The 27685-nt window shown below is 47.5% G+C and overlaps 1 pseudogene; it reads right to left on the reverse strand.

Annotated features, from left to right (window-relative positions):
• Positions 1–1757: 1757 nt before the first annotated feature.
• Positions 1758–27685, reverse strand: part of LOC144102590 (uncharacterized) — a 46410-nt pseudogene continuing 20482 nt past the window's right edge.

The following is a 27685-nucleotide window of genomic DNA, read 5'->3' on the forward strand; positions in this document are numbered from 1 at the left end:
CGGCCGGATTTAAAACACGACTGTAGGAGGATGACCCGGATGCTTTCAAATGAGTGCTGTGGCAGACATAGGTGCTTAGTAAAGGGTAGGTTTGGCAGTGTGTGAATGTGGGCCTTGTGGTTGTTGAATCGCAACCTGAACGGAGTTTCTGTCTGGCCGATGTACTGCATGCCGCAACGCTGCAGTGAAGCACGTAGACCACATTTGCACTGTCGCAATTTAGAGTTTCTTCGATTGTGAAAGTAAAGTCAGAGAAGGGTGCCTTTTGCAATTCCTGTTGTCAGCATGTGACAGCAAACCTTGCAGCGTGGTTTTCGGCAGGGTTGACACCCGGGGTTTGGGTTAGCATTGGGCGGCGACGTTCTGGATTTAACTAAAATGTCCTTGAGGTTCTTGCTGCGCCGGTATACCGCTCTTGGTGGCTGCTTAAAAATGCGGGACCGGTGACTGCTTTGCTCGATAATGTTAAAATGCTCACGCGTGGCATATTTGATGAATGTGTGAGAACGAGGTTGGTTTGCCTTACACCTTGCTGGAAGTTTTGGGGACTCAGTATTTTATTTCTGTCTAGACCGCGAGCTTCCCGAATAGCATCTTCCACGATGGAAGCGGGATATTTTTTCAGTAAGAAATTTGTCTTTAGTTGTTCAGCATGGCGGTCAAAGTCATCGAGCTCAGAGCATATCCGTCGGTATCTATGAGGCTGAGAGTAAGGTATGCTCGTCTTGCAGTGGTGCGGGTGGCTGCTCTTAAAATGTAAATACTGCGGGCGGTCGGTGGGCTTTCTGTAGAGCGTTGTCTTAATTACGTTTCCATTTTTCTGTATTGTCACGTCCAAGAAGTTTATAGATGCTTTGGAGATGCTGTAGGTGAACGATATCGATGGGCGAAATTTGTTGTAGTTTCCTATAAATGTTAATAGGCTAGCTTCATAGTGAGGCCAGATGAGGAAGATATTGTCCAGAAAACGCTTGTACAGGAGTGGCTTCGAAAGCTGAGTGTCCAGAAATTGTTTCGAGTGCCGCCATGAATATATCGGCATAGGCAGGTGCCATCTTGGTCCCCATCGCCGTACCGTTCACCTGAAGAAAGTGCCTTCCCTCAAATTCAAAGTGGTTGTAATTGAGTACTAAACCCAGAATAGTTGCGAGAGTTTCCCCATCCAGGTGAACTGGAGGATCCGTCCGCAGGTATACATGCACCGCCGCGCATATGCCGTCTGAGTGGGGGATATTTGTAAATAAAGACGTCACGTCCATTGTGAACAATAAGCTCTCATCGGGAATTTCAATGTTAGACACCACTCTGAGGAAGTGATTAGTGTCTTGAACGTAGGCGGGGATACTTGGTATAATGTCCTTGAGTAAAAGGTCGAGAACGCCAGAACTTTTTTCGGTGAGTGTGACATTACTTGAGACAATGGGACGACCGGGACGATTTAGTTTGTGAATTTTCGGGAGGAGGTAGAACCGCCCGGGGACTGGTTTGACCGGCTTCATTGCTTTAAACATGTCCTGGGATACATTTTGTTTTAGGAGGAGAGATTTTATCTCACTGTTAATTTCGACTTCGAAGTCTTCTTTCGGGTCGCTGGTGAGTTCGGTGTAAAATTGTTTATTTTCCAATTGTCGGAAACCTTCTTTTAAGTATTCGGTCTTGTCCATAACGACGATAGCGCCACCTTTGTCCGCAGGTTTGATGATGATTTCGAACCGCCGACTTACGAGCCGCCGAGGCACGAGCGACCCTCGATCAGACTATGTATGAGCCTGCCACTCCCGCGCGCCCTGAACCGTCGACGCCGTGTAGCGAACAGATTTATCACGTGGTTCAACGGCCAGACGCAGAACATTGTGGACCAGGTGCGTCGACTGTGCCACCGACGACAGTTTGGCAGTGGAGTGACGTACCTCAACCATGCATTGCATGAGCTGCCACCGTGGAGGGTTCTCGCGGCTGATGGATATCATTTGAGCTTTGAGGGTGTGGCCGTCGTGTGCGATCACCTCCGACGCGTACTCTACGCCACAGCCCCAGCGACAAGATGGAGCTCCAGTCAGCGTCCGGTGGCTAAGACCCCAAGAGGCGGCTGGACAGGCAACAGGACAGAAACAACGTCTATTACTCGCCCCGTGGTGCAAGAGGTCGAGTCACCCCCCGTACACCTACCCCCCCCCCCCCCCCCCCCCCACCGCCGCCGCTACATGACGAGACGGGCCTGCGCCGAGATGGCACGCCACGCCCCGACACAGCACAGCGATTGACTCGCCACAGGTATGACCCGCTCCCCAAAAACTCACTCATCCTCATTTCTGAAACTGCGAAAATGTATCGAAAAACAGATCAGGAATGAAGCTCACGGAACAACACTAACACGATATTCAGAAGAGGGAAACGACATACCGAATGGCTTGCGGTTGCAACTAACCCAGCGATGACCACCCTTAATGCTGCCGAGGAGGCTGAGTGGAAAGGTATTCTACACGACAGTTCACTACGCCTTGTGGACCTAATTATACGGCACAGTCAACGAAGAACTATTGAATTGAAGCACATTGAATAATGCACCCGTCTCGAACCGCATCTAACAGCGACAGAAATAACGGAGCTAAATGAATTTGAAGAACGGAAGACCAGAGAAACAGGCATGGAGAAGCTTAGGAAACTCCGGCGGGACGGTGTGGCACCAGCGCCCTGTTCGATAAGCCCGTCTCCTACTAGAAATACGTTAGCCCCTGAGCAATACTGTCCCCCTACTAGTGGTCAGCCTTCCATTAGACCTGACAACGTGGTGAACGTGTCGAGCCAGCCTCTCACATCCTCGGAACGTGCGTTACTCGCTAAAGGCCTAACCTTCTGCCCCACAACGGGAAAATTCAATGAATTTCAATTATATTGTAACGAAGCGTACGTCGGGACGGAACGGTCGCTCCGCCGCCTCGAAGAAGTTGACCTGCAGGTGCCGATGGGTAGCATGAATTAACTTGGCTTATTTAAAATGGGTGCAACACATCATTTAAACTTAACAAACTGATACAAAGCTCTAAGAGTAAATAATAACGCCGTCAGTCATACGAAGGGGCGCGCAACATCTTCCGAGCAGAGGTCCCAAACAGGAAGACCGCAGCCGTTCCTCTCTGTTCTTCGCGCCAAAACCCCCTCTTAAATACGTTTGCCCAGGATCCTGGGAACACTTTCAGTAAACAATCGGAAATGCGGTTGTCGAAGCCAATGAGAACGATTTCTTTAAACCGAAAGCAGCCAATAGCACGCCGGTGCCCGCGAGGTTGTTTACTCGAGAGCACCGCGCAAATTCCACGAAGACGCGCGCATTTCCGCTTGGCACACAGACACAAACACACAAAACGACATCCGAAACAAAGGGAACGAAAACCTCCCAGTCGGTGCACCACGCGACCCGCGGTCCGCGCTATCAGCCCTCGCGGCTCGTCTCCGGCACATCTGGTCCGCCGGGCAGTGTGCCGCCCGAAGCAATCACTTCGCGCGACTCTCCTGGAAACCACGGGGGGTCCGTGCGCCCGCTCTGGTGTCTCGGACACGGCCTTGGAAAACATTGTCCCCCTGCAGGCAGCAGCTAACCGTGCGTCTCAGTGCGTTTTACTCCAACTAAGCATTCTAACAAAGCCGGGGAGGGGCCGCACAACGCCTGCTGACAAAGAGCCAGAGAGAAAACCGCTCTGCCAAATGTCGGGGTGTGAGCCTCTCTAACGGCTCCCCGCACATCAGCGAGCACAAAGACAGCAACAGTAGCACCGCGGGTAGAATAACACATTCAGCTTGTTGGAAAAACTGGCGCACGAAACCTGCGAAGCTCGCTACGCGACACCTCCCTCCTACGAAAAAAGGGTGTCCCACTCGATTACAGTCCCGTCTGTAGAAATTAAACACAACGAAATGATGCCAATAACTCAGTACAGAGTTCGAAAATGGAATTGGGTCAGCTTGACATGAAGGTACAACAATACTAAACCCAATAAAATGCGCGCGGAATACTAAAACAAGGCACGGAGATGGGAGTAACTTAATATCAGGTCGAACAAATTACAGGCAGGACAAACAAATTACAAGATAGAGAAAATACGTACAAACATGAAAATATTGGCAACGCAGTCAAATGTTACATGGCACAATCAAAACGTTCACATGTACACGTTCACACAAAGCACACAAAAAATGGGTTCAGGAGAACAGTCATAGGTGATTAATCCACACTTTCGTCCGCACTGTAGTATATCTGTCTCACTATCGTAATCGGTCCTCACTGCTTTCGTCTCACTTTGAGGTCCCGCATGGCTACTCTGATGTGCCGACTCGGAGTAAGAGTATGCCTCAGTCGCACTTTCACCGGATGTTTCTTGATCGTTGTTCGTCACTGTCGACGCCACTGCCCGTTTCGGCTTCGCGGAGACACGAACACTGCCTCCTAACTCATGTACACCACAATCACTGTTTGCTGACTCGTCGTCGGCGTCCTCATCGAAACCAACACGAGTGTGGCAGAGCTTCAGACGTTCAACGATAACGATGTCTCGCTTGCGGCCGTTGCGATTGACGACCTCCCAGTTGTTCTCGGATACCTTCCGAAGCAGATGGAACGGCCCGTGGTACCGGTGGAGCAGTTTGGTGGTCTTTCCTTTCGCTCGAGAAGGTGTACATAGGTACACGAGGTCTCCAAGGTAGAATAGAGCTTCGCGTCGCCTGGAATCGTACGCTTTTTTGTTCTTTTGCTGCTGCTGCTTCTCGCACTGAGCTACTAACTCGCGCGCCCGGCGGAGCCGGTGTAAAACTTTGTGAGCATCCATTCCGTCCCCGTCATTCTGTGTGGAGCCCAGGGCTACCTCAACAGGAAGTGTTGGCTCTTGTCCGTGCAGAAGGTAAAATGGAGAAAAGCCTGTCGTTTCGTGCTGCGATGAATTATAGGCGAAAAAGACATAAGGCAGGAATTCGTCCCAGTCGCGGTGGTGAGAGGAGACATACATGCTGAGCATGTCGGCGAGCGTGCGGTTGAAACGTTCGCACAAGCCGTTGGTTTGTGGGTGGTACGCTGTTGTTTTGGCGTGGTCCGTACCCATGGCTTTAAATATCTCCTCAATTACGGAAGCGACAAAGTGCTGTCCGCGGTCCGTAATGATGCGGTCTGGAGCTCCGTGGCGTAGGACGATCTCTCGCACAAAGCCCTGCGCGGCTTCAGCAGCTGTGGCTGCCGGGCATGCTACTGCTTCAACCCACTTCGTGTGGTAATCGGTCATCACGAGGATGTAGCGGTTCCCGGAGTGACTCTTTGTAAATGGCCCCAAGAAATCCATTCCCACTTGCTGAAATGGCCTTCCCACCGGCGGGATAGGCTGGAGAAATCCGATTGATCTGCCAGGTAGGGCTTTCCGCGTTTGGAAGTCGGGGCGAGAGAGCACATAGTTTGTCCCCTGTGCGAACATCTTAGGCCAGAAGTAGCGCCTCCGTACCTTCTCCCATGTGCGCTTGACTTCGAGGTGGCCTGCCGTGAGATCGTCGTGGCAGCTCCTTAGTACCTCAGTCCGCAAGCTTTTTGGTACGACCAGTGCGTCGTAGTCTTCCTGGTATCCATTTGCCCGCCTGTGCAATGCACCATCGATTATCCGAAAACACCAGGCCGTTCTTTTCAGTGTTCTGGCCTCGGGTGAATTCGGGTTCTCGAGATGTTGTATCATCTCTTTCATCCAAGGCTCTTCCCTCTGCTTCCCACCTATATCCACGCGACCCAGCACAAGCAGCGGTGTAAAGTTGACTTCATTAACCGGTGCCGGCTCGTGTGGCAGGCGAGAAAGGGTGTCGGCATTTGCGTTCTTCAAACCGGGGCGGTGTTTTAGGGTCATGTCGAACTCCTTTAATAGCAGGGACCATCGCATGAGGCGTCCGTTCGGATTTTTGACGTGCATCAGCCATGCGAGGCTGGCCTGGTCGGTGATCACGGTGAAGTTGCTTCCAAAGATGTACGGCCGGAACTGCTTACAGGCGTACACAACAGCCAGACATTCCTTTTCTGTTGTGCTGTAATTAGCCTCGGCGTTGTTGAGATGACGACTGGCGTATGCGATGACATGTTCCATACCGTCGTCTCTCTGCACCAGCACGGCACCAATACCGTAGTCGGAGGCATCCGTATGGATTTCAATGGGCTTGCCTGGCTGGAATTGACGCAGAACTGGCGTTGTAGTAAGTTTTTATTTGAGCGTCTGCATTGCCGCCTCGCATGCCGTGTCCCACTCAAAAGAAACATTTTTTCTTGTCAGATTAGTCAAAGGTCGGGAGATTAGGGAGAAGTCTTTGATGAAACGCCTATAATTACAGCAGATTCCCAGGAAACTCTGTACACCTTTCTTGTTTATCGGAGCTGGGAGCTTCTCAATCGCGGCTATTTTCTCTGGATCTGGCCTGATGTTGTCGCCAGTCAGCACGTGCCCGAGATATCTAATTTCTTCGTGAGCAAAGCTACATTTTTCAGGTTTCAGACGCAGGTTGGCTTCATCTAGAGCGCTTAGCACCCTCTCCAAGACCTCTAGGTGCTTTTCCATGGTCTTCGAAAAAATGACAATGTCATCCAAGTAAGCCAGACACACCCTCCAGAGAAGGCCGCTCAAAACTTTGTTTATCATCCTCTGGAAGGTCGCGGGGGCGTTGCAGAGGCCGAAAGGAACGACATTAAGCTCGTATAGACCAGAGCCGCATGCAAATGCTGTCATTGGCTTGTCCTCTTCGCGGATTCCTACCTGCCAACAGCCTGAGGTGAGGTCGAGTGTTGTGAAATATCGAGACCCTTGCAGCAGATCCAGGATGTCATCGATCCGCGGCAGTGGGTGCACATCTTTCTTGGTCACCGCGTTAACTCTTCGGTAATCGACGCAGAAACGCCTACCTCCCTGCGGCTTCCTTACGAGAACGACGAGCGATGACCAGGGGCTGTGTGACTCTCTGATCACTCCACCCTGAAGCATTTCCTCTACTTGCGTTTGAATTACATTTCTCTCGAAGGGTGAGTGGTGGTGCGGGTGCTGACGAATGGGTGTCGAAATTCCCGTGTCGATAGTATGCTCCGCTACGTGAGTACGTTGAATAGGGTTGTGCTCGCCGGTAAACATATGACTGAATTTACGAATAAGGGACAAGATGTCACGCCTCTCAGATGGCGTCAGGTGTGGCCCAGTCTCGATGTCGAAGTCCCCGTCGTGGAGGGGTCGTGCAGCACGGCGAGTTCGAGTTGCGCCTCATGTGGGGATGTGGACCAGCCAATTTTCGTCTCGCGATGCACCACTATCGGCGACAAGGTAGGATTAGCAACACGGACAATTCCAATCCCACCGACCACGTTCATTACGGTCAGCGCCACCTGCAGTCCACTCCTAAGGGTTGAGTTCGGCTCGACGAGTTTAATTCCATTTCTCGGAACGCGTACCCTCAGAATGGCTTCCGTACGAGGCTCGATGCGAACTTGGTCCTCACTTCGTGCCGTGACGATGTTTGTCTGCGATTGCACGCCAGCGTCGAGTTGCAGCCGGTATATGTCGGTCCCGATCTTTAGTTCTTTTTGGCGAAAGTCAATGAGCAAGTTCGCCTGCCGGCAAAATGGGAGCCCACCCAACAATTCGTACGGGCAGTCCTTGAGAACGATGAATTTTATGCTCAATTTGGCTGATCCGATTTGAAGTAGTACTTCTGTTTCTCCCGCCGGTGACAAGTCTCCGCTGATTCCTTTGACGAAGGCGGTGCTCTCAGTTGGTTTGACTTCTGAACAAATTTTAGCAGCGAATTTAGAAGACATTATGTTTACGGAGGCGCCTGTGTCAATGATAAGGATGGCCTTCGAGTTATTTGCCTCGACTTGCACTGTGAGGAGCTGGTTTTCGCTCATCACGCACACAGGTCGGCAGGGCTGACCACCTAGGCCCTGCCATTCCCGTTTCCCAAGTTGGGAGCTTGCTCGTCACGTACATTTCTTTGCTCGCGGTCCTCGTCTCTCCATCGCTGGCGACATTGCCGAGAAATGTGGCCGTTTCGGTTGCAGTAGTGGCATCGCGGTCGTCCGTCGTCGACACGCATCGTTCTCGGCGGCCATGGCACAACGTTGCGAAATATTTCTTCTTCAATTGCCTTGAAACGCCAGGATAATGACTCAAGGGATGCGGCGATCGCCTTTAAATCTTGCTCATCTTCGAGTCTTTGTTGCTGACGGTAGGATGCAGCAGTGCAGGTGGGAAGTAGGTGGGGCTGCCCAGGCGCAGGAACAGGCTCGGTGGTAGGGCTGCTGGGTGTTGCAAGGATGCTCGAATTCCAGGCACCTGTTGGCAGGTAGGTGGTGCTCGCTGGGGTAGGCAGCAGCCGAGAAGCAAGACCCATCAGCGTGGCCTGACTGAGACGCTGCAGTATTTGTAAGAAGTCTGCGCAGGTGGTCGGGTTGGAAATTATCATTTTCTCCATACTCGCTGGTTGGAGGCCCCGCAGCAAATGACGCAATCGGTCTTCTTCCGGCATCTTTGGGTCGACCCTAGCGCACAACTGCATCACATCGCAGAAGTACTGCTCTGGGGATTCTGTAGGAAGCTGCATTCGATTCTGTAGCCGGAGATAGGCGATCTCCGCAGCGTGGCGGCTGCTGAAGCAGGCCTTGAGCTTCGCCGCCCAATCACTCCACGAACTTGGCGCACCGGTAAGTAGTTGCGTTGTGTACCACTTCTTCGCGTCCCCGTCAAGAGCAAAGTAAAGGAACTTTACCTTAGTGTCGCTGTCCCAGCAGTTCAAAGATGCGACGTGTTCGTAGCAGTTCAGCCATTCCGCAACGGACTCCTCCGGGGTTCCCTTGAATACCGGCGGGGCGATGGACGGTCTCGATTGAGGGCTCGTCATTATAGCGAAGTCTGCTAACGTCTGGCTTGGCTCACTTCTAAGGTTGGGGCGCATTTCCAGTAGAGCGGGGTCGTCGCTGCCCCGCAACCTCCACCACTTGTAACGAAGCGTACGTGGGGACGGAACGGTCGCTCCGCCGCCTCGAAGAAGTTGACCAGCAGGTGCCGATGGGTAGCATGAATTAACTTGGTTTATTTAAAATGGGTGCAAAACATCAATTAAACTCAACAAACTGATACAAAGCTCTAAGAGTAAATAATAACGCCGTCAGTCATACCAAGAAGCGCGCAACATCTTCCGAGCAGAGGTCCCAAACAGGAGGACCGCAGCCGTTCCTCTCTGTTCTTCGCGCCAAAACCCCCTCTTAAATACGTTTGCCCAGGATCCTGGGAACACTTTCAGTAAACAATCGGAAATGCGGTTGTCGAAGCCAATGAGAACGATTTCTTTAAACCGAAAGCAGCCAATAGCACGCCGGTGCCCACGAGGTTGTTTACTCGAGAGCACCGCGCAAATTCCACGAAGACGCGCGCATTTCAGCTTGGCACACAGACACAAACACACAAAAAGACATCCGAAACAAAGGGAACGAAAACCTCCCAGTCGGTGCACCACGCGACCCGCGGTCCCCGCTATCAGCTCTCGCGGCTCGTCTCCGGCGCATCTGGTCCGCCGGGCAGTCTACCGCCCGAAGCAATCACTTCGCGCGACTCTCCTGGAAACCACGGGGGGTCCGAGCGCCCGCTCTGGTGTCTCGGACACGGCCTTGGAAAACATTGTCCCCCTGCAGGCAGCTAACCGTGCGTCTCAGTGCGTTTTACTCTAACTAAGCATTCTAACAAAGCCGGGGAGGGGCCGCACAACGCCTGCTCACAAAGAGCCAGAGAGAAAACGGCTCTGCCAAATGTCGGGATGTGAGCGTCTCTAATGGCTCCCCGCACAGCAGCGAGCACAAAGACAGCAACAGTAGCACCGCGGGTAGAATAACACATTCAGCTTGTTGGAAAAACTGGCGCACGAAACCTGCGCAGCTCGCTAAGGGACAATATCAGGATCTAGATAACTTCGCAAGGAACTTACGTCGGCGTGAGTATTTTGAAAACCGCGAAACGAACCGGGAAATGAACATACCAGGGACATCCGACAAGTCATGGACTCCAAACGAACACAGGGATAGACATTTCGATATGTACATCACTGCCGTTCAAAAGGATATCCTATCATCGTATTCAAAATCAAAACCAAGAGCGGCCAACAACAACCTCTCATCCGAAGAACACCAGGCCCTTAACTCTTTAAGTCGGCGGTCCGACATAATCATCAAACCTGCGGACAAAGATGGCGCTATTGTCGTTATGGACCAGACCGAATACTTAAAAGAATGTTTCCGACAATTGGAAAATAAACAATTTTACTCCGAACTCACCAGCGACCCCACAGGAGACTTCGAAGTCGAAATTAACAGTGAGATAAACTCTCTCCTACAAAAACAAAATATATCCCAGGACATGTTTAAAGCAATGAAGCTGGTCAAACCAGTCCCCGGGTGGTTCTACCTCCTCCCGAAAATTCACAAAATAAATCGTCCCGGTCGTCCCATTGTCTCAAGTAATGGCACACTAACCGAAACATTTTCTGGCGTTCTCGATTTTTTACTCTAGGACATTATACCAACTATCCCCGCCTACGTTCAAGACACTAACCACTTCCTCAGAGTGGTGTCTAACATTGAAATTCCCGATGAGAGCTTATTGGTCACAATGGACGTGATGTCTTTATATCCAAATATCCCCCACTCAAACGGCATACGCGCGGCTGTGGATGCATACCTGCGGACGGATCCTCCAGTTCACCTGGATGGGGAAACTCTCGCAACTATTCTGGGTATAGTACTCAATTACAACCACTTTGAATTTGAGGGAAGGCACTTTCTTGAGGTGAACGGTACGGCGATGGGGAGCAACATGGCACCTGCATATGCCAATATATTCATGGCGGCAGTCGAAACACAATTTCTGGACACTCAACCTTCGAAGCCACTCCTGTACAAGCGTTTTCTGGACGATGTCTTCCTCATCTGGCCTCACGATGAAGCTAGCCTATTAACATTTATAGGAAACTACAACAAATTTCACCCATCGATATCGCTCACCCACAGCATTTCCAAAACATCTATGAACTTCTTAGACGTGACAATACAGAAAAAAGGAAACGTAATTAAGACAACGCTCTACAGAAAGCCCACCGACCGCCTGCAGTGCCTACATTTTAAGAGCAGCCACCCGCACCACTGCAAGACGAGCATACCTTACTCTCAGGGTCATAGATACCGACGGATATGGTCTGAGCTCGATTACTTTGACCGCCAAGCTGAACAACTAAAGACAAATCTCTTAATGATAAAATATCCCGCTTCCATCGTAGAAGACGCTATTGGGAAAGCTCGTGGTCATGACAGAAATAAAATACTGAGTCCCCAAAACTTCCAGCAAGGTGAAATGCAAACCAACCTCGTTCTCACACATTCATCAAACATGCCACGCGTGAAAAATATCCTCTCAAAACATTTTAACATTATCGAGCAAGGCAGTCACCGGTCCCGCATTTTTAAGCAGCCACCAAGAGCGGTATAACGGCGCAGCAAGAACCTCAAGGACATTTTAGTTAAATCCAGAACATCGCCCAATGCTAACCCAGACCCCGGGTGTCAACCCTGCCGAAAACCACGCTGCAAGGCTGGCTCTCACATGCTGATAACAGGAATTGCAAAAGGTACCCTTCTCTGACTTTACTTTCACAATCAAAGAAGCTCTAAATTGCGACAGTGCAAATGTGGTATACATGGTTCACTGCAGCGTGTGCGGCATGCAGTACATCGCCAGACAGAAACTCCGTTCAGGTTGCGATTCAACAACCACAAGGCCCACATTCACACACTGCCAAACCTACCCTTTTCTAAGCACCTATGTCTGCCACAGCACTCATTTGAAAGCATCCGGGTCATCCTCCTACAGTCGTGTTTTAAAACCGGCCGCCAAAGAGGACAAAGGGAATAGTATTTCATACATAAATTTCGGACATTAATCCACGGCATTAATGAGAACTTGGGCAATTTCGCCTTCCTCAAAAACCATTCCAATTGAGAAAGCAGCTCCCGTCTGTTATTTTCCATTCATTTTCCTTTTATCCTGCTCAGCATGCGCCCCCCCCCCCCCTCTTCTTTACTTCATGCCGGTTTCCCTTTTTCCTCCTTGTCCTCATAGCCCTCTCCTCGGAATTGTCAACGGTGGGACGCGCGGCGCAGGCGCCCTCTGACGATCGGCCGGTGGTGGTTGCTGTCTGCAGCGGCTAGTTTCGGGATAGGGTTTCCACACGGCGTCTGGACGACCGCTTTTCCGCCGCTAAGGCGACACGCCGCCCTGGTAATGGTCACTGGTGCCTCTTGAACAAGTTGAAATGATGCGGTCTTGACAGCTGACAGTAAATTAGATTACAAGAGTTCTTAACATCTGCACCGCTGGGGAGCGGGTCATGCTATGTGCGCATTTGTGTTTTGTTTCAGTGTATCCTGGTGTTTTCCTTTTTGTTCTTTTCTTGTTTTCTGTGTTTTCGTTGTTTTCCCTTGTGCTCTAACTTCTCGCTTCCGCAGAAGGAAACCGTTCTTGCTTAGGTCTTCTCGGCGAAAATCTAACCCTCTCAGCTCTGCTGCATGTCTGCCACCTCTGAATTTTAACTAGCTTTTTTAACTTGTTTCACATCCATTCTCCTTTCCCCTTAGTGAACGCCGACACAGAGAGAGAGAGAGAGAGAGAAACTGCCTCCTCTCTCTCTGCATTTAGGACCCTAAATGCGCGCACCTGTGTATTCATTCGACTTAACCCTGATGAAGGACGGTCCACCGTCTGAAACCGTTGTTGAATAAACCTAGATAATCGAACCAGTTGTGACCGTTTCACTATATATATATATATATATATATATATATATATATATATATATATATATATATATATATATATATATATATATATATATATATATATATATATATATATATATATATTCTTGAGAAAGAATGGTCCTCCGATCGAAACGTCGAGTGAAATAAAAATGTTTCCTTAAACGAAGCGTTTCTTCGATGTATTTTATTTTAAGCAGTCAATAGTCAAGTACCTCATGTTTTCGTGTATATATATATATATATATATATATATATATATATATATATATATATATATATATATATATATATATATATATATATATATATATATATATATATATAAGCCTCTTTCGTTTGTTGAATTCGCCAGCATTTTCCTGTAAATAAATTAAATATATGACTCGACAAGTCTTGCCAGTATTGGGTGGCTTAATCGTGACGTTATTTTCGCGCGTAGTAAGTGGGAACGAGAGCTAAACGCATTTCATACTTAAAAACTGAGCTCAGTGGAGGGGACAGTGCCTAATGTTTTTATCTCTGCTGTTCCGTGGCTCCACGCGTGACGTCACGGCCATCTACGACTGCGACCCCGGGTTCACTGCGGAAGGGGACTCTTCACTATTTGGCCTTAAAAGCTGAGCATGGTTGGAAGGGACGCCTCAGTACACCGGCCTGCGTTTTGGCACGGGGAATGAAACAAGACGAATAGAGGGCGCAACAAGTTCCATTCGTCACATAATTTCGCTTCACGCTGGTGTCATAGTGTGTCCCCATGAAGCGAGGTTCCGTCCACCTCTCTACATATAGCTAGCGCTGTAAAAGAGTGCGTTCTGTACGGCAATGTGAGGAAATGTGATATAATTCTGTTGTTTAAACCGAGTATGGCGCCTTCAGAATGGCTAAGTGACAGTCGTCATGTCGTGGGAGCTGAAGCAACGGAATCGAATTGCCGCGATGGACTCGGGTTTGGGGATCAAGAAAGTGATCGAGAATTTCCAGCGGCAACGGCGAGCGAACGTTTAGCTGGTGTCCTGAAGATCCGATAAACGCGTCGTCACAGTTTCTGCCGACCTTTTTTCTTTCGACCTTCATTCGACGATGTAGGAATTTTATGTTTTCTAGATTCCATGGTTTTTTGATGCTGGCTCATTATCGAGGCCAGCGCATATGTCAGTTAACGCGATGTTGGGACGCTGAAACTTTGCTCATCAAAAGAATGTTCAATTCGACCGGGTTGTTCAATGCTGTGCTTCGCATGTAGACTGCGGCGCCGGACAACAAAGGGACATAATCAGCGGATTTTGGTTCAAGTGCGTTGCAGGCGCAGGTGGCAACTGAGCACGGTGCAGGAAATGAATTGTTTTCAGATCAGTGAACTGCACTTGGATTTGGGGATGCTGATATCCGGAACGGGCGAATAATTTGCCCATGAACTGTCAGAAGGCAATCGACATATCGTCACGCACATTACCGCCTCAGGCGAACGTCGCGAAATGACGACAGCACCACTACAAATGAGGTATGGCAAAATGGAAGTTCTGACAACTCAACCACGTTTCCTGTAATGCATTTCCAGCAGTGCCCGTCGCTTCGCTAAGCAATGCGATAATCCTGAGAATCCTGAAAGCTTTTTATTTTTCATCAAAATATTTTCAAAGCACTGCTTTCAAAGCTTGGAACTGGCTTCACCCTCCTTAGAAACCCGTATACGGTACTTACAATGTAAGGCACTGAACGATGACTGCTTTTTACTAAAAATGTATCCCCAGAAAACAGGCTGCTCTTTGGGGGAGAGGGGTTCTGGCTTTTTGCGACTACGACCATGATTTTAGAATATAAGAGGTATTTCAGGGAAGGCCACCAATTATTTAAAAAAAAGGATTTAAGGTAAAAGCAGCTTTTTGCTGCTTAATACCAGTGCTAATGTACGTCAGAAAATAGGAAAGTCATGTTAACTATTAAAGCAATTAACTCATTTATATTTATTTATTTATTTACAGCACACTGCTAGCCTCATTGTGGCGGCTTTTGCAGGACAGGGATAAATTGTATGCTCACAAGAAAAACGTGTACAGTCGGTGTATCGCAGGAATGAAAAAAATACGAAACATAAAATCTTGGTTGCAAAATTAGTCGCAAAAACGAAAATGCAGAGCCGCCGCGGTGGCCGAGTGGTTATGGCGCTCGGCTGCTGGCCCGAAAGACGCGGTTTCGATACAGGCCGCGGTGGTCGAATTTCGATGGAGGCGAAATTCTAGAAGCCCGTGTATATGTATGATGTCAGTGCACGTTAAAGAATCCCAGGTGGTGAAAATTTCCGGAGCCTTCACTACGGCGTCTCTCATAGTCTGAGTCGCTTCGGGACGTTAAACCCCCATAAACCATAAAAATGCAATGCAATAGAATGCTATAAATCACGCACACAGACAACAAAATAAAAAGAAACAATTCCAAAACAGAGCACTTATTCTCATTCCAGATTGGACAATCCTTCCAATAAAGCATCAAAAGAAATAAAGGTGACCACATCATTCGGCAACGTATTTGTACCTCGGATGGCTTTCGGAAAGAAAGATGACTTGAATATGTCACCTTGAAATCAGTTGTCGCTATTGTGCTTAGTAGGCTTTGTTCTGGAGCTTACTGAGTTAGAAAATGACACGTACTTATATTTATCTATCTTGAATGCATCATTTAAAAGTAGAATAAGAAACTTTAGCTGCAGGAATTTGGAATGCTTGGTTGGCGATATCACAACAATGGGAGTCAAGAAACAGGTAATTGATGTTTCGGCCGAGGAACTGACCTCCGGACCCTTGGCCGAAACGTCAACTAAGCTGTTTATTCGCATGTCTGAACCATGCCGAAGCAGTGCGATGTTATTCATTATTTGTTATTCTATTTGTACGTTGGAAATGGTCCAGTGTGTTAGTTAGCGGCTTTTTAGTACCCATAATATCTGTTTTAACAGATTATCCAGAAGAGCAAGGTTCCAGGCTAGTTGGTAATGCATTGTACTTAGTAACAGCGCGGCGCGAAAACACACGGACACCACGAAGAAACGACACACACGAGCGCTCATGTGTGTCGTTTCTTCGTGGCGTCCATGTTTCTTCGCGCTGTTTCTAAGTACAATACTTAACAGATTATGTCAATGCTTTCAGTAGAAGAAGTGTGCACCATTCCAGGTCATCTTTCTTGCTATTGCTTACACGTCACTTCAATTTTCGTTGCGGGAAGAAAACATGCAAACGTTTTTTCCGCAAATTTTTAAAAGATTGATAGGATACTGAGAACAACCCGATGATGATAGTTTATATCCAGCATAGCACAAATTTTGTAACCAAAATAACTATTACGTGGATTTTTGTTACATATATGCAATATTTTTTGATGTTTTAATTCCCCAAAGACTGCCACATGGGATATCCCATCGGAAGAAAATGAAGATGCGTGCATAGCAACACTAAAATGTGCAAGAAATATCCGCTGGATGGTGGTGTGTTCAGTCTTTGCACTGCGTCGTTTAAAGGATCCCGTCTCGTTACGTCTCTTCAGAAGCAGAGCGAGATTACTTTGTAGAAATCGACGGCACTAAGCAGAAGTATGAGGCTCACTTCCAAGTTTATTAGTGCAGTTTTAGAAACGCCTATCGAGCAGACTGCACAAGACTGCTGGACGGCATTTGATGAGGAGTTGGCACAAACAATATGCATGTGTGCCAGCAAAACTTGTTGTTGGGCTAGTTGGTAGGCCATGATCTCAGAAGAACCAGCGCAAAGTTCAGCGCCTCTGTCCGTGTCGCCCTCCTTGTTTCTTGTCCGTTGTTCTTTTTGCGCTGGTTCTTCTGAGTACATGTGTGCGACAGGCTTGTTGCTAGCAGCGGATACTAGACTGAAGCCTTCGAGATTCGACGGTCGCATTTCGAGCTACCGTGAATTGAAGTCGCTCAGCGGGCGGCATTCGGCGGCCGAGTATGGCCCGCCTTTTGAGATTCCTGCCGTATGTGTTTTGCGTTGTGAAGGAAAGGCAATAAAGAGAAGGAGGCCTATGTGGCCTAGTCAGTAGTATGCCTGGCTGATAACGCATTCATCGATCGTGGGTTCGAATCTCAATTTAAATTCACGGAAGCTTTATTAGCCACATTATCAAGTTACGTAGTTTCAGACACGCGCCGACCTTTAGTTTACATTACAAGTCCTCTTCCCAACGATTTTAATTTCAGACATCCACGCGTGACGTCAAGCGCGACGTAGGTTTACCGTGCCGCTCTTTCCGCCTAGCTGTCGTGTTAATAGCGCAACACAAGTCGTTTAGCGCTTCCGTACCGACTGACACGTAAGCATGATACAATGGCAGAACCCCAGAATCGAAGCTCGCTAGGCGAACAGGCGAAGAGCGCCAAAACAGAGCGGGACAACAAAGGACGCATAGCAACACGAGCGTTGACTTCCGACTGTTTATTTCTTGCTTACGTGCGAATTATGACATACATTAGTACAGCCTGCGTCACCCTTGTGTAGAGCGCTCAAGCGGCGCACTTCCTTTCATAAAACTCGCCATGTCATCGCAGGTTCTAGCGTTTAGTGTCAGCACTCGTACGGAAGTAGAGTCCCGCAGATCTGAAAGCAAGGTAGGCACGAGCACGTTGCCTACTGACCATGGGCTGCTTTTTAATTTCAGCTTTTTTTTTAATCGCGCCTACCGCTCGAGTGCTCTATACAAGGGTAAAGCAGACTGCAGGTTGTGTGTACATAAATCGCAATCCAGAAAGAAAAAAAGCACTGGAAGACAGCACTCATGCGGTTGTGTGCTCCTTTTTGTCCGGTCCTGGTTTCTGCGCGGTTTATGAGGCTCAATCTAAACCATTTTGGAACTGAAACATATTATAAAAATGCGACGCACATTTTGAATTTTTTTTTGACGCTGCAGTCCATCACAGTTTCAATGCTGACGTGGTGAGTAGTCCATTCAAGGGCCTTCTAGACCATGACATTTTATTTTCTGTTCAACAGTTTACCCTTTAATTCTCTGGTTTTTTTTCCGAGGCTTTCCAGCAGTAGACGCCGCTGAGACCAGGCGAGATTCGGAGGCAAAGGCGCATTCGCAGTGCTGCGAATACGCGAAGAACCGGCGGTGGCCCTTTCCGCGCATGCCCCTGGTGCCTCCCATTCTCTTCCATACATATTAAAATGCCTTTTTTGTAATCCCATTTTTTTTTAGTTTTTGGCTTACAGCGCCACCCGCCGCGGTGGCTCAGTGGTTAGGGCGCTCGACTACTGATCCGGAGTTCCCGGGTTCGAACCCGACCGCGGCGGCTGCGTTTTTATGGAGGCAAAATGCTAAGGCGCCCATGTGCTGTGCGATGTCAGTGCACGTTAAAGATCCCCAGGTGGTCGAAATTATTCCGGAGCCCTCCACTACGGCACCTCTCTCTTGCTTTCTTCTTTCACTCCCTCCTTTATCCCTCCCTAGGCGCGGTTCAGGTGTCCAACGATATATGAGACAGATACTGCGCCATTTCCTTTCCCCCAATACCAATTATTATTATTATTATTATTACAGCGCCGCAGTGTAAGGCAAGGAGGTGGAGGCAAAAGGCTTTACAAAACACATGACTAAGGTCTGACCTCCAAAAAACATGAAAATTGAAGCGACAGACACCAGCAGCTTATAACAATACGAAAGCACAGACCAGAAAGACAGATATAAAATTATAAAAAATCAAAACATTTTCGTTCGTGATGGTGGAGTGCGATCACAGCAACATACGAAACAGTAGGCAGTGTTAAAATGCTAGTATGGTAGACACGACTCGTTTAAACATACAGTCACTTTGAGTCTCCAACACCATTGTGAGTAGCTCGGCGTAAGTTTTTAAAACTCGGTGTATTGTAAGTATCACCTTTTGGTGGCCATAATTTGTAATATGTATATTTGGCAGTAATTTCGTTTCTTCTTCCCATTTCAGCACGGGCTGTTCATAAGCTGACTTAATCTGGTTGCAATAAAGCTGCTTCAGACGGTTACAGACTTTTTCCCAAAACATCGTTGGCTGTACAGTGGTCGTGGCTTATTTTTTATATTAATTAGAATTCTGGATCATTTCGCGCTGTTTCGCATCTTCTGAACTGGGAACGTCTAATGATGTCAATAATCGTCTGCCTGGCTGTCACTGCTGCAGAATTATGTTCATTCGGAACTTATCGCAGGAATCTTCAACTTCATAGCTGACGACGCCAACGCAGCTATTTCCTGGGTATAAAATACCAGCCGGACGAATAAAAGAGAGAGACACGATTTTGAAAAGTGGCTGTGACGGATGATTTTCTTGTTATTCGTCACCCGACATAAAAATAAAGATTCGACAAATTGCGAGTGGCACATTATACACGTGCGCATCCGGGGCAGCCCAGTCCGAGCTTTGCAATTGCGGCGGAAATCGGAGGCTTTGATTGGCAAAAAACAGATGCTCGCTGTGCTCGTCCCCACATCGGGCACTTGATAAAGGCTGAACTGAACGACTGGCGCACGTTCACGCATTGCACCCATTGGAGACGTAGCATTCGAAAGCTGCGCCAAATTTTAGTCCCACAATGCTGATTATGTTCGCCATTATCTCACTTGTGGGGCTTCGAGTGGAATTTGTCACGGGTATTACGTACCCAGAAATGCGGAGCGACCTGCAGCAATATCAGGATTCCAGTAGGGTAAGTCAGCTACGAATTCCTGAGCGTATTTTACCGAGACAGCCTAACTGAGCAAACGAACTGAACGATAAGTGACGTACGAAAAAGAAAAGACGTTTAACTAGCCATTGTGAAACATGAAACTGTATGATGCAATATCCTCATACAGACTTTTCATACAAATAGTACACGATTATCATTCAAATATTCATCAAATGTGATAAACTCGTTTAAAATCATACTTTTGTCATACGCATGTTATATATCATAAACATTGTATGAAAAAGCCTGTAGGAGGTTATTGCATCATTCAGCTTTTAATAGCGATATATAGAAAAAAAATGAGCAATATAGCAGCCTGCCCTGCATCAATTTGTCAGAAACGTTTTTTTAATCTTGAATTCTTCATTACCACCGTCCTGAAATGATATAAAAGTAGCTACAGCAAGCATTTCTGGCGCCAAATTTCTGTACTCGAACATTTGAACGCAGATAAGAACGCTGTAGGGAATTTTTAGTTTTTGACATGCAAATTGGTGCGACATTCCCTGACTGGTACAGGCTGCCCACTTTACGGTTGTAATTTTTCTGTCGTTACTGCGGCAGCTTTTCGTTGAGGTCATCTTCTTTAGCCGAATTTTTATTCGTGTCCGAGAGTGAGGCAGGAAAATGTGAACAGGGTGTCATATTTCTCGACCCTTAACTGCTGGTATACGGTCCAAAACCATTATTTTACATTACTTCATTGCATGCTCTTCTGCACTTTTTATGTGATGGCGTGAGAGGTCCAGTTTTCGAGAAAAGCCGATTTCAGAGTCCGTCCCTGTCAGGAAATTCCCATTGACGGAGAAGGTCGAGGCGTAGTCGTGACGTCGTCGTACAGGTAAATACAGCGTCCGCAGGGTTCCACGAAGTTGTGACATCCCCCATTTGGTCGTAACATGACCCAGCCACTATTACTAAGTGCCTCTGAAGAAACGAAAGCCCTTTCGGTGAAAAGAAAAGGAGATGGTCAAGTTGAATACTACCGCTGTCCTTTTGCTCGCCAGCTGTGTGTGCTACCTCTGCAGCGCTCAGGAGCGCTTTGAGTGCGATAGTTTAGAGGCCTTGGGCACCTTCTCATACCACAGTGCTTTCGCAATGTGCCCGTAAGAGAAGGTTAAGTGTCGCCCATTTTTTACGTCCCTTGCTTTCCGTAAATGGGACTTACCAGAGCTTTCAGCGGTTGCACACGCACTTCTGGTAGTATACCAGGAGTAATCTTGCTGAACGCTGCTCTAAAGAAAATTTCAGAACGACCTGACTGTGGTCTCATCTTCGCCTCTCCCGTAGCAACATTTCCTCAGGAATAAACTGCACTGCGAGTTTAGCCGCCGTTCCCACGACCAAAAATCATAAGGTCCTAGAGATGAACCACGTTTGCACCATAGCCAGAAAATCTGGACAAGCGCATTTTTCAGCGGGGAGTAATTTATAAGCGCAACTTCTCACATATCATAAGAGAGAAGCAGTTGTCTAAACGCTTGACTATCGGTTTTCTATGGCAGCCGAAACTGCTTGTTTTCACAGGGGGCAAAGCTAAAAAGCAAGACTTTTCTACGAATCGAAAGATTAGACCATTCCCATTAATATATTCGTAACAATATCCTCCAATATTCCGTTATTCTCTTACAAATAAAAACGATGTCCACTAGATTTGCATATAGCCTTCTGAGACCACACTAGATGGCGAAACCTGTCCTCGCACGCTACAGGCCGCTCTAGATGCAGCTTGCAGCGTCTGTCATTTGGGATGTGGCCGGCTGTTCTAACAGGGTAGGCTGCACCGCCTTGTAACTGAAATGTCGGCTTGGGTGGGGTTATTAATGCGAGAACATTATACAGCTCATTCGAAAAGAAACGCGGCACCGTTTACTGCAAAAGTGGTCACGAAAAATTTTAGAGGGCGTCACCGTGGTAGCAAAGAAAAAACAAAAATGTCTTGTGGTCTAGCAATGCTAAAGCAAAGCTCAAGGGTGGTCGCTTTGCTATCGCATGTTGAAAGTTATTTCTTTCAGCAAAATAAATATAAAGAAACATATACACAATGCAGAACCAGCTATTGTACTGTGTGGTGCTGCTTGTGTATATGTTTGTTTTTTGGCTGGCAAAATCGTCTGCAGCTTTGGTAAGCACGAAATATATTGTGAAAGCAAAGTGTTTTGCAGATGGACACTATGGCCATGTACCTCAGTTGGATTAGAAAACATTTATTTCGACAAAAAGAGCTGGTTAGAGGAGAGGTTTCCTAGGTGGCTTTCAGCCCATAGCTGTTGGCGACCAGGTCGGCCCACTCAGTGACCCGGACTTGCGTCCTTCGGTTTTAGCTGGCCAACACGCCCTTTCAACGCTCGAGAAAAGAAACTTCTAATAAAACCGCCGAAGGCGGTTATTTCTTGTAGTCCCATAGGATGTGTTGTATAATAAAAGTGCGAGTGAGCAGTCCAGTGACTCATGGAGCCAGCACCGTGGGATGTGATGCAGCCCCATAGGATCTGATGTACTTCAAAGCGCGATTGAGGAGTCCACTAACTCAGGGAGGCAGTTATGCGCCTTTCCTTTTTTTAAAATCGACGTAGTCTAAACCTTACGCTGGTATTGAGAAAATGAAATGATAATTTAAAATCGAAATTTAGATTTAGAGGAAAAGAAATGGCGCATAACTGTCTCACAAATCTCGGTGGACAGCCGAACCGCGCCGTAAGGAAGCGATAATAGGGAGAGTGAAAGAAGAAACGGAGAAAGTGGTTCCGTAGCGGAAGGCTCTGGAATAATTTCGGCAGCCTGGGGACCTTTAATGTGCACTGACATCGCACATTTTCAGATTGCAAAAACATTCTTTCGTCAAAATGCAGATGCGGACGGTCCGCGCTAAATGGCTGCCAGCCCATGGGTAACGGCGACCTTAGCGGCCTATTTAGTGGCCACGGGTAGAATGTCCGGGTCCGAGCTGACCAGAACGGCCTTCCATTGCTCAAGAGATGGAATTTTTACTAGATCCTACGGTGGAAGTTCTTTACATTGCCATAATATGCGATCATACGTGGCTGCTCCACCACAGAACCCTCAGTCACGGTAAAAGTCATCCGCGTACAATTTTGGCAATGGATTGGTGATAAGAAAGGACCTCATTTGGAGTCTCCTCCAGGCGGTCGCTTGCGCCTTATCCAAAGTTTTGGTCAGGTGGTGGCACTTGTGCCTGTGGAATTTTTAAAGGCTTGTGCTATCATGGAAAGATGCCAGCCCCTGTATGGAGTAATCCATGGATACGTATGACTCACCGACTCGGTTGACCAAACCTCGAGCGATGTTGTGGGTCGCCTCGTTTCCCGGATTCCCCGAGACAGCCGGCACCCATGTCATCTCAATTTATTTGTAATGTTGCCTGGTCAGTTTCAGTATCTAAGAGAACTTCTTGCGGGGCAAGCTGGTAATTGATCATTGTAATTTACATATGTTCCTTCCGCAGGCGCTGGCTGAATGTATATATATGTATGTACGTAGTTTCTGCGAATTAAACCAGTTGTGAGTGGCCCTCAGTCTCGTTCTCTCGTGTGTGTGCGCGTGTGTCGTTTTGGCGCCTCTATGTTACAATGATCAGTATCTGTTGTGCGGCAGTCGAGATAATGCCCCCCGCAAAGCTACGGGCGGCAAATTTGCAATCCGACAAGATTGTATCCGCGTTAGTGCTAGCTATGACTACTGCCACAGCTGCCTCTTCCGCTGTTTCTGAAGATTTTGTCACTACCGACCCCGAGGTACGCAGGAGCCCGCGCACGTCCACCACCGCCAGTGCGAACGCTCCGGTTGTGTATTCTGCCGCGTCTATCTAGGCGGCTCCTTCGTCCATTGCATATGTTTTGTGTAGAGTTGTTGGCCTAGATTTCCTCCTTCCTTTGTGGTGTGAAGGGTGAATATTGTTTTGCAATCGTTTGATCCGCATTTCCTTCAAAATGAGCTTGGGTATCTGTGTTTTCGTGTCCGCTGGTGGAGGTTCCACGCCTATCCCTTGGCGGTCTAGTATGGCTCTGCCTGCCTTGGTGCGCTTAAGCCCTTCTGTTTTCATCGTGAGGTGAGCCTCCTTGGGCTCCTGCAGTGTGTTACGTATTCCCAGCAGCGGGAGTCTTTAACTCGACGTGAGGTTCGGCAGTCCCAAGCCTTCCTTGTATGCTTGCATAATTATCGCCTCGGCTTTGCCTTTCTCCGCGGCATCTAGATTGAGGTATGGCAGTGCATACGCCATCCTGCCCAGTATAAATGCCTGCACTATCCCGCAGAGGTATCTTTTACTCCCCTCGTGTGGTTGGCTATTATAATTAGCATAAGTGACATCTTAACTGATGTTTTCAGCTTTCCCAGGGATTCTTTGTTTTTCGTGTTTGCTTGTAGATACAGTAACAAGTTATTTATGGTCTACACCTCCTTGATAGGAGGCGCAGACCACTAAGCCACCGGTCGGGTTCGAGTCGGGGTACTCGGGCTCTGTAGTCGAGCGACCTAACCAGTGAACCAACACGGTGAGTGAAGGCTCATAATTGGCTAAATTTCTAGGTGGATGCCATCGCCTACTCACAGCGCGATAAATGTGCCCACTCACCAAATGAGCCAATTACACTTACTACCCACACACCGCTGAAAACCGGCGAGTGCGGCTGAAGTGCTTTCGTGCTAAAAAATTAGGAGGATGCTTAGGGTTCGTCTGTAAGAGTGAGACGCGACAGCGTGTTGAGGCGTTGCCAAGGGGTGCACGGAACGCCAACACCCGTTCGGCGCGACGCGTGGCCTGTTGGACAATTTGAGGAAAGGACGCCTGTCTCACATATCTCGGTGGACACTCGAACCGGGCCACAAGGGAAGGAAAATGAAATGAAAATTGGTTTTTAGGAAATGAAATGACGCCTGTCTCACAATTTTCGCTGGACACCCGAATTGCGCCGTAAGGGAAGGAAAAGGAGGAGGCGGAGGAGTGCGAGAAGGAGGACTTTTCGCGGACGGCCAACGCCGCCGACATCGACACTGACTTTTCTGCGACACGAGCTCCTTAACGCTGTCACGTTAATAAAAATGAAATTTATTTCGAAAGCGCGGGAAATATGACGCAGTCCACATAATCGTGTTTTTCCTTGGTGAGTACTGGTGAACCTGGTATATGCGTTGCCTTAAGACTGTCTGGTAATAAGAAACTCCGCGCTGTAGAGACTCCGCGCTGGAGAAACTCCGCGCTGGAGCAACTCCGCGATGCAGAAACTCCGTGTTGGAGAAACTCTGTGGTGGAGAAGCTCCGTGTTGGAGAAACTCCGTGTTGGATAAAGTCCGTGTGTGAGAAACTCTGTGTTGGAGAAACTCCGTGTTGGAGTAACTCCGTGTCGGAGAAACTCCGTGTTGTAGAAACTCCGTGTCGGAGAAAATAAGTGGGCGTGACATTATGAAGAAAACGATAAAAATGATTAACGAAATAAAGTGATTATATAAATAAAAGGTCATTGCTTTCGCATTCAGAGCACGTAAGAAGAAAAAGTGCCCTCCTTATTGAGCTGTCTACTACGCGAGCGTAATATGAGCACAATTCAGACTGTAATAGTATCAGAAGTAGTGATGAATGCCTCATATACCGGTTTTTCTGCTACACAAAAACCATCCGTGTTTTCCACAATATCAGTGGGCAATTTTAAGACGTGCTTTAAGCCGACTATTGTATGTCACGTGATGCTGCGGGACCATTCATCTTGTGAATGGGCTTCTCAAACAAGAGCGGGAGGCAGGAAAGGATTCAATCGGCTTTCGGCCGTAAAACTCAAGGAGCACTTTTGGTCTAATTCAAAAACATTCCCTTTTCGGTCCATGCTGCACCAAGCGGAAAGCTATAGAAATCCAAAGAATACAAATATATATAATAAGATCTCGAAGAGAGACCACTATTACGGTTAATTCCAAGAAAACGAATTCATGATGACACACACTTCGGCCTCATTTGCGGAGAGTGAAGCAATGGCCACCAGTCTTGGTCAAAAGTCCTCAGGCCAAAGACTTTTCGTTAGATTATCATTATGGAGCCATAGCGGCGCCATTAAAGGCAGCAGAGCCTTTAAATGCTGGGAGAAGGTTTCTTCCTGCGCTAGAGAGTACCATTGCTTGACGTTCCTTTTAATGCTCCACTGCAAGGAGAAGTGAAGGAATATTCATTACACTACAGTTGGACGCTGTGACCTAAAGACCTTTGAAGTGGGCTGTACGTGAATGCCAACCTTAAGATCTCTACACTGTAGTCACTTAGAAATGATTGTACCTAACACTCCCAATCAGATGAAAATTCTCAGGCGGATAATATGGCAGGTGTTTAGCATGTAATAAAACAGGTCGATATTGCTCGAAAAGGGCACGAACAGGGCAGCATTTCAAGTGTCCTTGGACAACTGATATAAAGAAACAACACACCTGCAGGGGCGGACCAATGCTGCAGCCAGCAGGCAGCTGCGTGCTGTGGCGTTCTCATTAAAGTACCCACAGCTGCAACAGCTGGGAGCACCTAGTTTTAATGAGGTACGGCTGAAAAAGTCAACAACGATGTGGCCTTTGAAACCCGGGGGTGGTTGGAGCACTATCGACGGATACAGGTGCCTTTGTAAATTTATTTATGAAGCCTATAAAAAAAGACGAATCATAAGAACAGGAATCCGGTCCTCCATATGTTGCCAATTTGTCGATGTGTTGCCCCCTCTGAATCACCGTTTATCACCACTCAGCTGTGCAGAATTTCAGGCAGTATCAGGCGCAATACCTCGTACGTGTAATGGCGCTTTTCTAGTTTAAATTATGTAAGGGGGAAATTTTGTGGACAAATTTCTGTGGACATCTAAATATGACTCCCTCGTAAAGAGCAAAACAGCGCTCAAAAAGGGCTGCTGGGCTGACCCCATAGTATTTATCGAGACTCCCGGACACGAGACTCATTGCACATGTCTTGGTAGAACGCAGACCCCAGCTAAATGAAATTCGCCAAGTAAATTTCTTTATTGCGCTGTTTATATCATGACAGAAAACGTGGCATTGCGTATAGAGAGGACTATTCAGATTATACCAGGTCTTTCAGGCGAAGGATAGCTAGAATTTTTATATATAGGCATTTTTAGATGTCTAGATGGTTTCTGCGGCACACTAATAGCTACGTTGATGGACATCAGAAAACAGCTGAATAATCTTAACTAGTTAGGCGCTTGAAAGAGTCTGATAACTAACTTTTAACTTTTACTGGTAGACCCCTGATTACAGTTAGATATTTGTAGCCGCTCATAAGTAATAGAGATATCAGTGTTTTTAATTTCGAAAACGCTATTACCCTTGGCGCTGGGGCTCGAAAAAATTTGGCTGTCGTGACAGGTTACATGCACTGGAAGGGCTGCTAGCCTTGATGCATTTTGAAAGCGCATATATTTTAGCACAATGTAGCGAAAGCTCGTTGGGACGTAGCGCTGAAGGTAGCCGAGTTTTGGAAATTATGAAAATGTTATATTGAAACCACTAACCAGCATCATAAATTTATAATTACAACCAGTTGTCTGGCTCTAATAGTTATAATGTTATCCATCTGAAATTAGTTAACTGGCTAATTAGTTAACATTACCGACTTTTATTCTGGTGTCCACTAGCGCAGGATTATTGAGCCGCAGAAGCCGCCTTCCATACCCAAAATGCCTGCTTTCAAAATAACCGTGATTTATCTGTTACACTGATGGCCTAGCGATATTTTTGTGCTTGTGTTTCTATGATTTTGGTGATTCTTATCTCTAGGCTTGATTTCTTATCTGCGGCTGCTATATGTATTCGGTTTAAGCACTCATTTTTAGGTTTTAGCCGTCTAGCGCGCGTGAAATCTTTAGGCCACCGTCATGCTGGACATCCAACTTAGCCTGCATATCGATTTCGGTATAATCCGAAGTCAAATTTAAGAGGTTAGAGGTGGGCCTAATTTGTACTTGGCCAAGGCCATATCTCGAGGTAAGCGTTTATTGCCCATAGTACAATCAGCCTGGATATCTATTTTGTTTGAAATCTGAGGTCAGATTTCGCGTGTGGGGAAGGCCAAATTTGAAAATTACGGCCATCAAATTTTGAGGTC

Source organism: Amblyomma americanum, chromosome 8, assembly GCF_052857255.1.
Source record: "Amblyomma americanum isolate KBUSLIRL-KWMA chromosome 8, ASM5285725v1, whole genome shotgun sequence".
In the NCBI taxonomy this organism is placed as follows: Eukaryota; Metazoa; Arthropoda; class Arachnida; order Ixodida; family Ixodidae; genus Amblyomma; species Amblyomma americanum.